The following is a 15055-nucleotide window of genomic DNA, read 5'->3' as shown; positions in this document are numbered from 1 at the left end:
ACGGGCCGTTAACCTGAAAAATTAACACAAGGAGATGAAGAAGAAGAGGTGTGTTTGAAAGTGTCCTCTGCTACAGTGTACATGTATTTGCGAATGGTCAGAAGTTCCGCCAAGAGTAGTGAAATGACCCACACCCTTCGGGGGTTTCGGGTGTAGTCTCGAGTTTTCTCGTACAGACCGAACTGAGACGAAACATGGCCCGCTAGTCCACTTCAACGTCGGATGTGACTTTTTGTCACTCAGTGTTTTGTGTCACACTTACAAAGGGAGTTGGCCTTCAGTACCGACAGTTTGCGGTACATGTATACACGTTGTGTAGCGTTTGAAGGTGAGACGCACAACTGAGTAGCATTTGTCAAACAGCAGCTCAAATCATTAATTATTTTGCAGTGGGAAATCGACAGATTCATGAGTTTACTCTCATCAAAAATACTGTTAGCGTCTTCCAGTCGCTTTATGAAAAATTGTTTTATTGGGTGAATATTTCGACAGTGTGTCGTGTCGCATGTTGTTCATGTAATCACCAATTGAAAAGAAAAAAAAAATAAACCACTGTGGACTTTTTTATCTTCGGCTTCTTCATGTCGTTATGCAAGTGAGGGCCATTATTACAGTACTCATCCTGTGCATTTTCATGCGCAGTAATGTTCTACTGGGTGCATTTATTCAAACAGCGTGATTCTATGCTCGAAGGATAATGTTAAAACGTTTGCGCATTAGAATAACTTGCCAAGACGTCTTAATATTATAATTGAGAGTACGATTTTATTTATTTTTTTGACTGCACAGCAGTGGTGTAGCACCCGCATACTCTCAATAACGTGTACATTTCATTATAAGAGGAATTCAAGGGTCATTTTCTGAATTCTAGATATATTTTCTTCAGTCATATTTTGAGAGATGGATTAAATCTTGTGTGATTCGTGCTTTGTGAAATACATTTACTCATCTTGATTGAACTGTCCATGTAATGAAGAGAGTAATAAAATAAGAAAGGAAATTACCCTGCTCTCTGTTGAAGTTTGATGTCAGTCGTCTGTTATATTATTTAAATATTAGACATCACCCCCACCCAAAGCTGGTGTCGAAAAACAATAAAACTAAAACACACATACACACAAATTCGTTTGATATAGTTAATCACCACTGTCTGTTGGAAGGGATACACACTTTCTTCAATCTACAAAATCAGATACTGCAGGACCACCGTGCACCATTTGACTTGTCTCGTCGTTGTGAACATTTCGACAAAAGTGGTGTAGGAGGTTCCAACACAAATCTTTACTATAGCAAAACAATAAATTGCACACTACATTATACTTACTTCGCAGTCGTACATGTATTTCTTTTTCTGCTGTGTTAGATTGGAATGTACATTACGCATCATCCTACCACTTAATGAGTGTATGAAGGAGCAATGACAATGTTAATTTGTTAATCCCATGTCGACGTGACTGATACTGGGGATAACCGTTTTTGTTTCACATGAAATGTATAACATAACAATTATTAACATTCTTTGCAAACTGTTTACATAGTTCTTCAATGTTATACATTCGAATGCAATCGATCAAAATATTGAAATAATTGTAAACAAACTAAAAGATACCAAAATACAGTGAATAAAACGACGTAGAAATAAGCAGTACGGAGGAAGAAAGACAAATCAAAAGGCCCTAGTAGAATAACAAGAACGTGAAAAACAAAATCATGGGCGTATATACTCGAGCAGGAATCGAACCTACGACCTCCTGATCACCGGACAGGTGTCATCTCCACAAGACCACCGAACTTTCGCCCGACAGCAGAAGTTGGTTCTTATCCTTATAGCATGCAGCGGGTACTGCGTAAGTATTCAAATTCATGAAATTCTTCCGTCGAGATGCTTTCAGTGCAACTGATTGACAAATTGTCCTACATCGGGTCATCGACGTCAGTGAATTGATTAGTGTCTTAGAAGTAGCAATGACAAAAGAAATAAATGGTATACAGACTCGAGTAGGATCCGAACCTACGACCTCCTGATCACTGGACTGGCGTCTTATCCACTAGACCACCGAACTTCCGCCCAACATCTACTGCTGGTTCTAATCCTAATAGTTTGCAGCGGGTACTGCGTAATTCAAATTTATGAAATTCTTACGTCGAGTTGTTTTTGTTGCAACTGACTGACAAATTGCCCAACAACGACGTAAAAAAAAGCTCTGAACTGATCAGTGTTTAGTTGAAACCACGACAAAAGAAATCATGGGCGTACATACTCGAGCAGGATTCGAACCTACAACTTCCTGATCACCGGACAGGCGTATTATCAACTGGACCTTCGAGCTTCGGTTGCAATGAAAACAAGTCGACGCATCTAAGTTCATTGTAATTAACGAAAATAGAGATCAAATAACAAAACTCACGAAAAATAAATAACTGAGTAGATTGCTTCACATTGTTTCAAAGGGTTCCATGACATTTGCTCCTGTGACAAATACTTCCATGAAATATTTGCACGCTAGGCCAGACATGAATTCTAACCACAAACATAATCCTAACCCTACTCCTAATCTTCATATCAAACTAAACCTAAAACCTTATCACAACCCTAACCTTAACCCTAAGTCTTTGGAGAAAATACTTAGTAAGACCATGGACCTAGGTCCATGGTAAGGCCGGAGCAACTGTCGCAGGAGCAAATGTGTCACCGTTTCAAAGACTGGAAGGGAAAGTGCTACTCCAAATGTTTCAATGCGTAAGCGATCACATTGTGACGTAGGCAAACATTTGACCAATGGGAAGATGATTGACGCGGCTCGGAGGGTCATGGCATCCTGCGCATCTGTTGTTTCATCACAATGGTATATCACCGGGCGCGCATAAACAGGTGCATGTGCTAGCTCGCGTTTATGTGTCGAGTAATGCCTAGCACACATTGTGACGTAGGCTGATATTGGACCAATGGGATGATGGAAAGACGCGGCGCTCGGGACCGTCTGGTGCATCTGTTGTTTCGTCATGCATTGCCATGGCACTGCACGCGCATTAACAGGTTCGTGTTCATGCGCACAGTTTACAGTAAACGAAAGACATTTTATCGAGGCAAAATCACAAACTATCATTGGGGACTTCAGCGCACCAGACTCACAATTGGCATTGGTCTGTATGTATGTATGTATGTATGTATGTATCTATCTGTCTGTCTGTCTATACCTTTGTATGTATTTACGTAACACTAGATGTTGGAGTGTAGGTCATGAATTGGGTGTTGCTCTTAGGGTCAAAGGTTGAATTTTACGCTGAAGGCCAATATAAAGTTATTTATATACGTATACATGTATTATACTTTCAAAGTAGGGATTACAAGGAAAAAAGTAGGCGAGCTAAAATGACATTCGATCAATTTTTTTTTTATTATGATAAGTAATAAAAAGACAATTCTGCTTTGATGTTTTGGAAAATCGCGGAAAGTTATGTGGGTGCTTTTGTTTGTTTGTTTGTTTGTTTGTTTGTTTGTTTAGAACTGTGTACACTTTTATCTAAATTTGGAGAGCATTTGACCTAACTTTATCCAGCTTGTATTAAACTGTAAATATACGTGATGGTACAATACATGTAGTTCGCGTGAGTGATATTTCGGAAAATCTTTTGGAGGTCATAGTGCGAGGACAAATTCTTGTATAGAAGAACAGGAAGCAAATGGAACACAGACAGATATTGTAAAACTTAGAAACTTAAATGGAAAACAAAATAATGGAGGAAAAAGAAAAATGAGTTTAAAGCAATAACCGGTATTCCACTTGTCAACACGTCAGCATTCGACAAGAATGGAACGCGACGCTGGGAAAAAGAGTAAATCTTCTGGGAACGCAACATCCGTTCTCGGTGACAGTCGCCGGGCGAGTAGGCTTATCCCCGATCGGCATTCGGGAGGATCTCGGAAACGGTTTGGAAAGGTGTCGGCAGGTCGAAAAGGGTTTCAGAAGTCCCTCATGCCATGTCCTAACGATACGCTCAGGCCGCTTCCACCCTTAAAGGTAACTTTGCAGTCCTACAGCATAATATTGTACAGTACATACGGACATACTTTAGAACTTTGTCTCCTTCCCCCTTCAGGTTATGCAGGATATAGCTTCGACTGCATAACTTATTACAATAATGTATCAATACGGCTTAGAATACATATTTGATGCATATAATGTTATTCATTGTTATCTCGAGTACATACATCCGAGGGCAGCAAACAATACTGTATAGCCGTAAAATTTGGCGGATTGATACATTATTGTATATAATGTATATGATATGATATAGACGTTATGATATGGTGTGATATGATATGGTGTATGATAGGATAATGATGTATCATTTATCATACCATGATATATCATGACAAAGGACTATTGTATCTGTGTTATATTACATATATTATAAATCAAGTGCAACCATACCGTACAAAGCACTGATATTGATGACAGACTCTTGACTAGTGTATTACACACTGCACATTCATTACCTACATCATGTAGGCCTACTACTTTCGCATTACTATATAGATGCAGACTGTAAGAGTTTGAGGAGGTATTTTGAATAGGTTTGGCTCACTGCAGCAATCAGAAAGGTTTTTCCGTAATTGTTGGCACTTTTGTGCATCTTTTCTTTTCTTTCTTCTCCCCATGGCCATGCATGTACCTAGGTGTTGCAAATCTTCGACTTAGTAGTGAAGTGAAGTCACTGTAATTTCCTTTCATCGCAAACGGAACGAGCAAGAAAATAATTAACTCTTGGACCTTAATCTCTCTTCGTCTAAAATTAAGATGGCGCAAGAAACACACAGATAGACGAACAAACATCTAAAGCATTTGTAGTTACATGTATCTTCAACGCAAAGTACACTGTGAAATCGGTTGCCGTTCTATCACCTGTCTATTCAGCGATTTTATATCACGTTTCTCGAGCCCTTCTAATTATCAATCGTAACTCATTAATGTAATGAATATTCATATCTGATCGTGATCCAACAGGATAGGAACGAACCGAAACATCGAAATTACCAACACTCAGTATCGTGTGAGCCAGTGCTGTCTCATACGGTGTTACCTCCAATTCGTCGAGACCGCCCTCAACAGCGAGATCTGGCTGAAACTAAAACTAAAGAAGGGAGGAATTCTCGAGTTGCTTTTCGTGACTGTCAGAATCTATCAGAAGTTTGTCAAGGTGAAAGCGTTCCTAAACATGTCACCCTCAGGCAACATACAGGTGTTGCTGCTTTCGAACAGCTTGCGGGCGAAGATGCGTTCATACCACTACGAGCGTCGACACCGATTCCGAGTTCCGACTCGGAGGAAACCTTGCATTCCGTCAAACCGGCATCGAGACGTCCCCTCCCACCACTTCGGCATTTACCGGAAGCGCTCGTGGTTACCGACACAGCCAAACAGTTATCGTTGCACACCGATTCTAACGCAATTACGAATACACGTCTGAAAGTTCAGTCTCCGTATCATATAGAGGGAGCGTTCACCAGCTCATCATCGTGTTCGAACACGCTGTCCGAAGTGCATCTCTTCGGTCTGGCCCGCGACAAGGAGTCGCGCCAGAAGTTACGTCGATCCAGGACTGTCACGTGGATTCGATCCTCTGATTTCGCAGTCGGACCACCGCCTGAAGACGACGACGCAGACTCTTCCTTTAACGACAGATTTTCGAAAGTGTCGAGTGTTACCTTTGAAGAGGGACGTCCGTTGCCTCATAGTCTGCGACGAAATGGACAAAATACCAAATTTGCTTCAAAATCGTCGAAAATTTTTCAACGACGTCTGCCATATCGCGTGTGCGTTCACGAGCGCGTGACAAAGCTCCATATTGACGTCGCCTTGCGGTTACAAATCGTCAAGGAGGTGGCCTCAAAAATCAGAATCCCACGACCCCGTTTAACTCTACCACACCTAGACGTTGACTTTATGGCGGTGAAACAGGCGGCGAAGCGATTAGCGAGGCTTGTCTGGCTTAAGATTCGGCCCGTCCAACCACTTCCGAAGGGGAGGAGATTCGCTCTGGTTTCCAGCCCGGCATGGCACCTCTATCGCGACGCCACTTCGAAACATTTCGACACATACGAAAGGACTCCCGACGACGAGTCGGAGGATGGTTTCACATCGGATAGCGACGGCAAGCTAAGTTATGATAAATGTGCCCCAACGTGCAAGAGGGTGAAAGAGGGAAGATCAAAACTGCACGTGACTTTTGCGGACGACGTCTATTTCGGTGAGGATGACGATTGCGATAACGATCACGAGGATGAACGTCACGCAGACCAATCACATGCGCTTCCTAGGCGGACGCACTGCGTCCCGGCATTGTCTGATGTAAAGAAAGGAAGTCTCGGGAGACATGTGGTCGAACGGGAAAGACAGACAAAGGGAGCATCTTCCAAGAACCTGTCAGTGGTAAGTAGTTATGCATACAGGATAGGCGCTAGCACTTAAAATGACAACCTACCAAGAAAGTGCAATGTCAATAGGGAGCGTTAGATTTGCGACGCTGATGTTTAACACGACGATTGCGTTGGCCGTTCTTATCTCTCTCTGCGTCGTGTTGCAAAGTAGCTTTAGATTATGCGAGGACACAGCCTATATATCAAAGTAAAATGGCGCCCCCATAGGATCATTGCATCAAGTATACTCGCTCTCTTCGGTGTGAATTTGAGCGGACCCAAAACAGACCCGACCGTGCAATTTCAGTCGATATGAGGTCGCCGTTTTTTTTTGTTTTTTGTTTTTTTTTTTGGAGAAAATTTGCACATGCGCAGAACAGGTTTTTCTTTTTTCTTTTTTTGTTTTCCTCTGCACGTCCGCGTCGTGAAAATCTATAGCTCCCTAATGATAGGCCAGCACTGATAACAAATGACACGTGCACAAACGCACCATGAAATCAAGTAATGACAGTTTCTTCATTATTGTTATCGTTAGAACAACCAGCTTCGATGAATAATAGAGTGATGACAGACGAAAGTCTGTTTCAATTTGAGAATAGAAATAAAAAACCATGGTTAACAAAGGATTTATTAAAGCTTTGTCATAAAAAATCACAATTGTATAAGAAATATCTTTTGAATCCCACTTTGTATCGAAAGGAAATGTATAGAAAATGTCGGAATTATGTAACTATGAAGATACGACAAGCTAAAAGAGATTATTTTAATAGGAAATTTGATAAAGTAAAAGGTAATATGAAAAGTATTTGGAAATTGATTAATAATATTTTGTATAAAAGTCAGAAAAATACAGTTATTGAGTTTCTTCATTTCGGTAATGAAAAAGTTACCAACAGTCAAGATATTGTGAACACATTCAATGAATATTTTGTTAATATTGGTTCAAAATTGCAAGATTTAAAAAATGATGTAAATGAGAATAAGTCTTTTCAAGATTATTTGAAAATGCCAAATAGTAATACTCTTTTTTTGAAGCCAATAACAAATGATGAAATAATAACTATAGTTAATAATATGAAGAACAACATCAGCTCTGGTATTGATGATATTGATATTAAGGTGGTAAAATGTGTTATTTCATTGATTTGTGTTCCGTTATGTATTATTTTTAATGAATGTTTGCGTACTGGTACTTTCCCTGAAAACATGAAAATTGCACGAGTCACACCACTACATAAAAAAGGACAATTAACTGATGTGAACAATTATCGTCCAATATCAGTATTGCCTATATTTTCGAAAATATTAGAAAAATGTATTTATAATAGGTTAATAGAATTTTTGAATAAACATAATATACTTATTAGTAATCAATATGGTTTCAGGCAGTAATATTCAACAGTAACGGCAATATTACAACTGATTAATAAGATAAATCAAGCTATAGATGATAAAGAATATGCGTTAACTGTATTTATTGATTTAACCAAAGCATTTGATGTTATAGACCATTTCATTTTGTTACAAAAATTATGTTATTATGGTGTGAGGGGCACTCCATTAAAATTATTTACAAGTTATCTTTCAAATCGTAAGCAATTAACAAATATTAATGGTGTCCCATCTAAACTTAAAGAAATGAAATGTGGAGTACCACAAGGGTCTATTCTTGGGCCTCTTCTTTTTTTATTGTATATAAATGATTTGCCGTATTCAACATATGATGTAGATTATATATTATTTGCAGATGACACAAGTGTATTCTGTAAAGGCACAGACCCAAAGACATTATTTTATAATATTAATGTTCAACTTGATTGTATAAGAACTTGGTTGTCGGTAAACAAATTGATTTTGAATGTTGAAAAGACCAATTATATATTATTTGGAACAAGAACTAAAATTGACAGTAATTTGAAATTGATGTATAGAGATGAGGAAATTAAACGAGTATATGATATAAAATTTTTGGGTGTTTTTATTGATGATAAATTGTCCTGGAATTCTCACGTGAATCATATATGTTCAACAATATCGAAGAGTATTGGTGTTCTGTACAAATTACAATTTCTTCCACAGAATATTTAAAGATGCTGTATTATTCGTTTGTTTCAGTTCACATAAAATATTGTAGTATTGTTTGGGGTTTTACTACAAAGAAAAATATTGATCGTATTCATAAATTACAGAAACGCAGTATTCGTTTGATAACCAACTCTTCATATTTAGCTCCCAGTAAGCCATTATTTCTTAAGATGAAAATTTTACCTGTTCAAGAATTTATTTCTTTGGAAAGTATGATTTTTATGTTTAAAGTTTCCAACAATGTTCTTTCTGAAGTATTTCACAACCATTTCACTTTGAATTGTTCTATACACAATTATAATACCAGGAATGCAAAAAATATTCACACACCATTAAACCGGATTTCAAAAACTCAATCTTCCATTTTTTACCATGGCCCTATTCTTTGGAATACTCTTCCTCCAACAGTCAAGAGTAGTAAGACCTTACGTCAATTTAAAAGGCTTTATAAAAAATATATTTTTGATGAAATGTATCTGAAACTGCAAGTATAAGTATGCATTGTTTCCACCTCTGCCTCTTTTCTTCTCTTTTCATTGTATCTTTGACCTTTGTTTTATCAATCGAATTTGTATGATAATTGTTTAGTTGAAATGTATTGATAATTGTTTGTGGGGGATCATTTCCAACAAGCCTCGTGTGTGCTTTCTATGATCCCTCCATTCAAAATGTATAAATGTACCAAGGCAATTGTGTTTTGTAGATGTTATGTTTTGATATGGAAATAAATGAATGAATGAATGAATGAATGGCTAGCAATAACAAAGGCCTGCAGTCCTTAAAAGGGACCCCCCCCCCAAAAAAAAAAAAAATGTTGCCCTGCTACTAACTGTTTATCTTTTTTTTTCTGAAAATGTTGCCTTCTCGTCACTCTATCAGTCACATTGAATCACAAATTGCTGTCGCATTATGGAACACAAGCTGCTATTACTAACACAGACAAATATATGAATCCATCATTAATCCATCTACATAAAAAAGTGTAAAACGCAAATTAAAGGACAAGTTCACCTTCATAGACACGTAGATTGAGTGAATGCAGCAATATTAGTAGAACACATCAGTGAGAGTTTGAGGAAAATCGGACAATCCGTTCAAAAGTTATGGTTTTTTGAAGTTTCTGCTCACTCACGGCTGGATGAAAAGACTACTATAGCTTGTGATGTTACATGTGTACAACAATATAAAGGAAGAATAGAGAAAATTCAACATATCTTACCTTTTCTCGCATAACAAAAGATCACTAGACTTCTCTCTTTCAGAAGAAAAGGGGAATAATATTACCCGTAACATAACACTTTATGTCAGTAACAAGTCGAAGAAATGTGCACTTCATTCAAAAAGTGAAATTTTGTGAAATTCTCTTTTTATTTTCTTTATATCGTTTTACGCATATGACATCATACACTGTTGTAGTCTTCTCATCCAGCAGTGACTGCGCAGATTCTTAAAAAATTAATAACTTCTTAACGGAGCGTCCAATTTTCCCCAAACTTTCACTGATGTGTTCTACTAATGTTTTTGCATTCACCCAATATACATGTATATGAGGGAGGACTTGTCCTTTGAGCTTTCACCTCGTGAACCCCCACAAATAATAATAATAAAAAAGAAAACTGCAAACTTGCTATTATTGCTGATGACAGATTACGCTGACATATCATTTTCATACTTGAAAATAGATGAATCAACCCGTACAACGAGGCTGCACATTTTATCATCAACGTAGCACTCATTGTATTTAGGGAGGGCGTCTTAACTCCCTGTTGCATTCCAGCACCACTACTATGATAATCATACGTTAGTGACGCATCATAGTTCAATAGCAACTTTATACGCGTCATTTAGATGATATCCTCATCAGTTTTACCGAGGATGTGCGTCCTTGGATTTACCTATTAGTAATGGCAAACGGTGCTTCGTGACGCACAGAACCATTGCATGGGATGGGAGCGTACTTAGAGCTCACACTTGTTGCTCCAGTATAAATCGCTGTACAATATTTGTTTCAAAAAGAGATACATCGCTGACTTAAACGTTTATGGTATCACGGTATAGTTTATACATCTTACAACACCAATGCCTTGCCAAACTGTAATGCAATTTAGTCTATACTTTGTCGACTTTAATAGTGAGTCAGTTCTTTTCCCCCATTTTGAGCATATCGTTTCATCTTTTTATTGAGTGATATCCATATTTTACCTGTTGTAGAGTGAAATTCAAGATCGCCTCCTCCAGACAAAGGAAAAGCTGTTATCCATCGTTAACACCATGGACTGTCCGCACAAACGAACAGTACTGGTACAGAACAAGGGTGAGTAACTGAGGTCGCGGTATAGACCAGTGTCAACAGCTCATCGAACATAATTATAGAGATAGATGATGCGATAAACCAATCTCCGTCTGCGCCGTAGTCCCATTGTTTGAATTTTATGATGTGTGATGGTTGAATGTTTCGAGCTCTTACTACTAGTATGCGATCGAAACCAGGGCAATACAGTCGCTGATAGTGTCTACTGTCTACCATGTCTTGGACGTGTTCAGATCAACAGTACATGACATTTTGATATGCTATTTTTCACGAAAAAAAAGGGTGAAGTAATGTACTAAAAAATACTTTTATCAAACAGCAGCAAGATAGATGCTTGCTTCCATTTTCAACACGGCTAGTTAGATGAATACTATCTGATCGACCTCCGAGCAGTATCTTCTTTATTGTTAAGATTATTGCTCATTTTATTCTCTGTTTTTTTCTTCCTATGGTGATAAAATAATACTGAAAGTGATTCATTGTAAGAATTACCATTGTTGTCATTATTATTATTATCATTATTATTATTATTATTATTATTATTATTATTATTATCATTATTATTATTATTATTATCATGATATTATTATCATCATCATCATCATCATTATTATTAACGTAATACCATCAACTTACTCACATTTGTAAAATATTGCTTCATTATTGATTATTATATACCATTATTGATATCAGACAGTGATTTCTGAATAATTCAATACATCAATATCCGCTGGAAATAGTTGGAATCCCGAGGTATAGTGGATGGGATTGAAGATGTCACACAGAAGGCGCTGAGTTCGAATCTCGCTTGGTGCGTTCATCCTCGGCCAAGATTGCGAGCCGATAGAATTCCTCAGTGTATGACAATGCTGGGGATAATAAGACTAGCAGGGGCGGATCCAGGAATTCTGTAAAGGGGGGGGGGGCGTGACTAATATTTCTGGTGCCACTTCCGGGTTTCATTTCATTTTTTCCTTTTTATTTCTTTTGTTTTTAACGAAAAATAAAGGGGGGGGGGGCGTGCGCCGGTTGCGCCCCCCTCTGGATCCGCCACTGACTAGGACCATCTGGTAGAGCTGTGCGACACTCAAGAAGTTATTATCCTGGATAAATGAGGCCACATTCATTAAAATCATTAGTGTTCATTGTGATTATGATTTAAATAACCTCCTGCCCAGAATGTTAATATCAAACAATGTCTCCGTTTCATTATTCGAACGATGATTAGGCAATTAAATCATTCAGTGATTCTGTGATCTCATATTACATCAATAGACAAGCTTGATCGAGAACTTCGGGCTGCACGACGGGATCAGCTTGACCTGCTAAGGTTACTCAGCTTCGCTTCGGACGACGCAGCTTATCAAAGGTCATTGAACCCAGACATTGTCTGCAGAGGGGGTCGACACGACGATGCTGAACGACAATTACGCGTGCGAGTCCATCATCAATTCGCCCACCACCGCCTCGGCCTCAAAGCTCGACAAGTAAGTGTCTTTACAGCTTTTTGAAATACTCATATCATTCCATGACAAAGCTGTTACGGCAAAATCACCTCCCCCTTTTTGGAGAGATTAATATTGCTAAGCGTTGGAATGAATCATTTTGATCACTCGATTGTTTTCTGTGTATTCTCCAGGAAGAAATGTGATTGCTCATTCATTAGAAATCGTGTCAGCTGCGTCTTAACACATTCATTTTGCTCGCATTTCTTTGCCTTATGGAGAAATGCGAATGATAGTTGAACGTCCATATGATCAACCCAAATATGGACAGAAGATATTTTAGTATCAGCATTAGATTACCGATGGTGAATTATCGTTTATTGCTTCCACGAAAGGAAAAAAAAAAATCGTTTTACCTTTCGCATTTCATTGCGATCCCCAGCTATATAAATACTGAATAATGCACGTTCTGTAAAGGCGATTTGAATAGCTATCCATCACAACAATAAGCCGATATACTGCACCATATTGATTTTATGATGCTGTTGACATACAATGTAACATCGCCATCTTCCTCGTTAAAAATCTCTTAATAATATGACAGACTTTATATCAAAATACTGTTAAGTGAACAGTCTGATCAGAGACGGAATATTAACGATCATTGGCGATGCAGAACAGGCGTACACCAGGAGGTCCCCAAGTAATCGAAATCATTCGCAAAATCCGGATGGGATAATTGCTTGTTTCCTCCCATCCATAACCATGTCAAGAAATCATAAGTTTGAATACATTCTTGAAACATTTGCATATCATGGTTTTGCTTTATATTCCTCTTAAATACATGTAGGCTATAGTCTCCTGTGAAATTCCCATATTGTATCATATCAAAGTTGTCGAGGAGGTACACATTATCATATTGCTTCACTGTGGGTACTCTTTCCCCCTCCCTCCCCCTGTCTTTCTTTCTTTCTTATCCTCAGAAATTAATGAGATTATCATCAGTCTACCGCTGCCTATGCAGTAGTATTTTCGAACTCTTCATTGCATTTTCTGATGCATTTTATTTCCCTTTCTTCCCGATACATCATGCACATGCAGCCCAGTACGAAGCTGGAACCAGTTGTGCTCCGCGGTGTGCGTGCGCAGGGAAGCCACAGTGTTGTGTGCAGCGACAAGTGTGTCCAGCCAGTCTACACCGACCCACGGGGCGGTTGCATCGCGTGCAGGGCCCTGGAGACGGCCCGGATCTTCGGCTGCGAGGAAAAGCTCGAACGCCTCAGCGAGGAAGTGCAATGCTGGGAGGCCCACCGTCCGGAGAAGTAGCGGGCGAGCAAGGCTTCGCTCACGTTTACGGAGGAAGCGTGTAGGGCGACTGAACATCACAACGAAACGCTGACTCGAAATCTCGCATTCTATACACAAACCAACGTATTCCTTGCCCGTTTGCCATCAACGGCCTTCTACACTACATTGGTTGGTGTCGCACCAGCGAAGAACCAGGACTCACCACTCATGCAAAATCATAGAAATAATCACCATGAAAATATTGATTACACTACCATGATGTGCTTAGCGCATGACAATCATTAGCTGTGTAGGTTTCTTCAGCGCTGGCTAACACCAAATTTACCTGAGCCATCTCGAATACGAGACACTTGCATTTTTCGACGATAATGATCATGTGACTACATGTATGTTATAATGGCGACATATTAGCGTCCCATTGGCTTCTACACCTGACAGCGATTCCACGTCTTAGGAGCTCAAGGAGCTGATATTGTATTGTTGTAATGACAGACAAAATTCTAAATGACATTGACTTGCATCGATAAAGTGAGATTATCATAACTGATGTATAAGGACATGCGCCACAAATGGAAGCACTCTCAAGCAATACAAAAAGAAAAAGACAAAATGGCAACTAACAAATACAAACTGCATATCATCGGTCTTGTGCTCCAAGTTATTTTGATAATCTGAGTTGAATAAAAGTAATTTCAGAATAAATTGATTGCCCTGTAATGATGCCTTCGCTTAGTGTGTAGTTGGATTTTTTTTTCTGTGCTAAACAAAGGAAATCAGATTCCGCTCCGCACTTCCACGTCTTTAAAGGGAATATGCAATTCAAATGCATGTTGACCGGCTGATTTATAATACCCTGATCATCACTTATGTGGCAAAAAGAATATCTAAATATAGGTGTAGGTCATATCCTATGACATTTTTTCTATTTTTCTTAGATTTCTTGTATTCACCGACAAAAAGCCTTCCAAATCAAGATTCTGCCCGTGACATCTGTCAACCTCTGAAAAGTATATACAACACTATCTTGTACATTGAACAATAGAAGACATTGGAATGCACTTTCCCCTATAGACTGAGTATAACTTGCATGTTTCCCTGCACTGCATCTTATTACACTATAAAAACATCGGTGTTAGATCGGTGTTAGATTTAACACCATGGGTGTTAAATCTAACACCGATATAGCTTCAATAGAGGACCACACCCACAGGTGTAGGAAATGTATTGTGACGGTATTAAAAAGTGTTCACCTGGCATTTCGTGGTGTTAATTTGACACTGTGACTGGTGATATTTCTGACACTGCGCTAGAGTTAATTCATTAATGAATGACACCGCATGGTGTTGATTTGATATTGGTGGTGTTAATTTCAATGGTGTAACACCCGTCCAGTTTCAATAGGAGACCACACCAACTGGTGTTACTGTGGTGTAAATGTGTTTACACATTTTTTTTTTCAAAAATCGAGTACTTTATCGGAAAATT

This window comes from Diadema antillarum, unplaced genomic scaffold (assembly GCF_040938485.1).
Source record: "Diadema antillarum isolate AM-2024a unplaced genomic scaffold, OU_Dant_1.0 scf00000026, whole genome shotgun sequence".
NCBI lineage: Eukaryota > Metazoa > Echinodermata > Echinoidea > Diadematoida > Diadematidae > Diadema > Diadema antillarum.
The sequence above is the reverse complement of the archived record's forward strand: the minus strand, read 5'-3'. Positions refer to the sequence as shown.